Genomic DNA, 4,149 nt, shown 5'->3' on the forward strand with positions numbered 1-4,149 from the left:
CCCTTCCCAGCCTCTGGTAACTATCCTTCTACCTTCTATGTCCATGAGTTCAGATGGTTTGACTTTTATTTTATTTTATTTTTGGGGACGGAGTTTTGCTCTTGCTGCCCAACCTCCGCCACCCAGGTTCAAGCGATTTTCCTGCCTCAGCCTCCTGAGTGGCTGGGATTACAGGTGCCCACCACTATGCCCGGCTAATTTTTGTATTTTTAGTAGAGATTTGGTTTCACTCTGTTGTCCAGGCTGGTCTCAAACTCTTGACCTCAGGTGATTCACCAGCCTCAGCCTCTCAAAGTGCTGGGATTACAGGAGTGAGCCACTGTGCCTGGCATGGTTTGAATTTTAGATCTCACAAATAAGTGTGAACATGTGATGTTTGTTTTTCTGGGCCTGGCTTATTTCACTCAACATAAGCAAAGAGTGTTTGGGAATTCATTCCCATCCCTTCAGGTGGAAGACTTTTAATATGTCTCTGCTTAGAACTAGAGAGATGCTTATTAATTACCTGTGAAAGAGAGCCGGGTGAATAAGATAGATGTTGCTCTCAAGGAACTACTATCCAGAGCTATGCTGTCCAGTATGGTAGCCACGAAATACTTGCAGCTACTGAGCATTTGAGCTGTGGCTAGTGCCAGCTAAGATGGGCTGTAAGTGTACAATGAACACCATATTTCAAAGACTTAGTACAAAGATAGAAGAATATAAAATATCACATTAATAATTGTTATATTGATTACGTGTAGAAATGATCATGCTTGTTTTGGATATGTTGGGTTAATTAAAATATATTTTAACATTAATTATAACTGGGTTTTTTTGTTCCTTAATAATATAGCTACTTATAAAAATGTAAAATTTTATACATGGCTCATATTATATGTCTACTGGTCAGTACTGATCAAGAAAAAATTATCAGGGTGTCCACTATGAATGGTGTGCAATATCAGTCAAAACTCATTATAGTAGGTTCTGGAAATACAAAGATGAATCCACATGATTTTTTATCCTCAAGTAGCTCTCAGCCCAGTGTTTGGAGAAGACAAACAGTAATATTTAATTGAGAAGACAGGGCTACCAGAGGCATGAATCAGGTGTAACACAGTTCATGCACTAGAGAGACTTATACTAGAGTAGGGGTGGTGCATGGAGTGGATAGGCAGGTGGGTGAGCAAGTTAGAGAAGATTTTAAAGAGGAGGGGATATATGAATTAATTTGTCACAAGAGTAGGGTTTTACAAGGTAGAAAAGTGTGTAGTGTGTGCAGTGGTTAGGCCTGTGAGTTGAAATAACTTCCCCTTATAATCCCCTTTAATTGAAAAAAATCTCAGGGAACATTCTGATTGGCAGGGCTGGAGTCACATGACCACCATGGGCCAATGACTGTGGCTAGCTGGGTTGACTATTATAATTGACTAGCTGTGATCAGGGAGGTGGTACCATGAAAGAAGACAGGTATTTTTATTCAGAAGAGAAAGAGAAGCAATTCCTCAAAAGAAAGGTAGCACTGGTCCATAAAGGGAGGCTGCTGGGAAGATTCAATACTCTTCCTACATAGTGGAGATGTAGATATATACATTATAGTCACTATTGTGCATACAGTGTATATAAATATACACTATATCTATGTATATAGATCTATGTGTATACACTATATCTATGTATATCTATAGATCTATAATTATATAGTATGTGTATATCTTAGATATAGATATACATAGATATAACATATACATCCACATATAGTATGTATACATCTATGTATATATCTATGTATATACATCTATGTGTAGATACACTGTGTATAGTGTATATAAATATACACTGTAGTCACTATTTTCTTCATCTTAATATGCTTATGTCTCAGTCTCTTTTCTCATCACAGCACACAAAATCCAGCACTTCTCCTTCGTGTATTATAACAATTTATTTCTTGTAACAACTCATGGCAGTGAGGAACGTGGCTTGTATACGACTAGAAAATGAATTATTGCTATTTTATAAACATGCTAAGGAGATTTAGTTTTATCCTGAAAGAAATGGAAAACGATAAAAAATTAAAAAACTTTGACAAGAGAGGTGTATGATGAGATTTGTGCTTTGATTATTAATTCACTAAACACATATCATTGTGTGTTTATGAGTTCCAGGTGTTCTTCTAAGTGCTAGGATCTACTCAATAAACGGACAATTGTGCATATGTTCTTGTAGTGCACATTCTAGTGGGTGGAGATAATAAATAGCTTGTATAAGGAATAAATTGTATTTTCAAAGGTGATGCATGCTCCAGGAAATAATGCAACATGGAAAGCTAGGCTGGGGGCTATAGTTTTAAATGAGAGGTCTGGATAGGTCTTATGAGAAGATGATGTTTAAACAAAGATTTGAAGGAGTGAAGGAATCAAGCTATTCTTTTTTTCTTTTTTTTTGAGACAAAGTTTCGCTCTTATTGCCCATGCTGGAGTGCAATGGCGCAATCTCGGCTCACTGCAACCCCTGCCTCCCAGGTTCCAGTGATTCTCCTGCCTCAGCCTCCTGAGTAGCTGGGATTACAGGTATGTGCCACCATGCCCAGCTAATTTTGTATTTTTAGTAGAGACAGGGTTTCTTCGTGTTGGTCAGGAGGCTGGTCTCAAGCTCCTGATCTCAGGTGATACACCTGCCTCGGCCTCCCAAGCCATTCTTATATCTGTAGAATGAACATTTCAAGCAGAAGGAGCAGAAGCAAAGGCCCCGTGGTAGCCATGTGTCTGAACTATTTGAGGAACAGCAAGGAGGCCAGGATGGCAGGATTAAGGTGAGGGAAGAAAATAGGCCAGATCAGGTCAGGCCTTGCAGGCTATTTCACTGGCTTTTGTTGGAATGAGATGGAAAGCCAGTAAAGGCCCATTGGAGAGAGGCTTCTGGCCACTGCACATTGATGCTGGTTGATAATGTAAATAGTAAATATAAATCACTAAGAAGATAAAGTGATTTAAATATAAATCACTAAGAAATATTTAAATATAAATCACTAAGAAATATACATATAAATCACTAAGACATTTAAATATAAATAACTAAGAAGATAAAGTGGCTGTCCTCTTAGCATTTCATCTGGCAATATATCACCCTCCATCTTCATCTCTCTGACATAAATGTCATATCCAAAATACACCACGCTGCATTCTTTTTCTAAAATTTCAGATTAGATATATTCCAGCCTTTGTCTAAGCTGTCTCTATCTCTGGGGCTCAGATACATCAGGGCTGATAGCATGGGGCTTTCAGAAGTCCATTTGTGGGAGGGATTATTTTCAGATAAAGCCGGTCTGGAAAACGGAGAAGAATTAGAAGGTGTTCATCATATCTGTAGCAGAGATTTTTTATGTATGTGTGTGCTCCTGTGTATACATGTAGAAACCAAACATCCTGAATGGCTCATGATCGCGCCAGTGGGTGTCCTTTGCCCTTGCATAATTATTAGTAGCATCCCTCTCCATTCGGTGAGCCCTAAGGAGAAAGAGTAGGGTCTTTAAGAATGTTACGAGACAGAGCCACAAACAGTATTGGGATAGGACCCAGCTCTCAAAGTGTGGCCCAGCCATGGCACAGCTGGAGGTTCGCAGAGATGGTGCCCACCAAAGGCAATGATGGAACATACATAAACTGCCTTGCAGGCAGGGAGAATCCAAATCAGTCAGGCCCCATCCAGACACACAGATGGCACACTCAAATCAGGAAAATTGGAGGAGGTTTAATAGGGACTATCTGCAAAGCATTGGTGTGTACAGAGATGCACCAAGGCCTCATGGAGTGAGGCAATAGGGATGTCATGGGAATCCGGAAGGAGAGAGTCCCAAGGAGAGGTCATCTCGAGAAGAGCAGTGGCCCCTGTCAAGGAACCCAGTGGCCTGAGGCAACCCTGCAGGGAGGAAGCCAGCTGAGGGAATGGATAACCGGACCTCAGTCACCTTCCTTCCTTTGGGAGAGCCTACTGGGGCTGGATCCAGGGCAGAGAGCCAAAGGGAGAGGCTGGAAGATCTGGAAGGCCAGGTAGGGGGTGTGAGGCCACAGCTTCTTCGTGTGTATCACCAGTGGGGATCGAGAAGAGAGGAAAACCACGGCGGAGGCCATGGGACTGTGGGCAGCTTTTTTGAGTGCAGATGAGATA

The sequence above is a fragment of the Pongo pygmaeus genome, chromosome 3 (genome assembly GCF_028885625.2).
Source record: "Pongo pygmaeus isolate AG05252 chromosome 3, NHGRI_mPonPyg2-v2.0_pri, whole genome shotgun sequence".
NCBI lineage: Eukaryota > Metazoa > Chordata > Mammalia > Primates > Hominidae > Pongo > Pongo pygmaeus.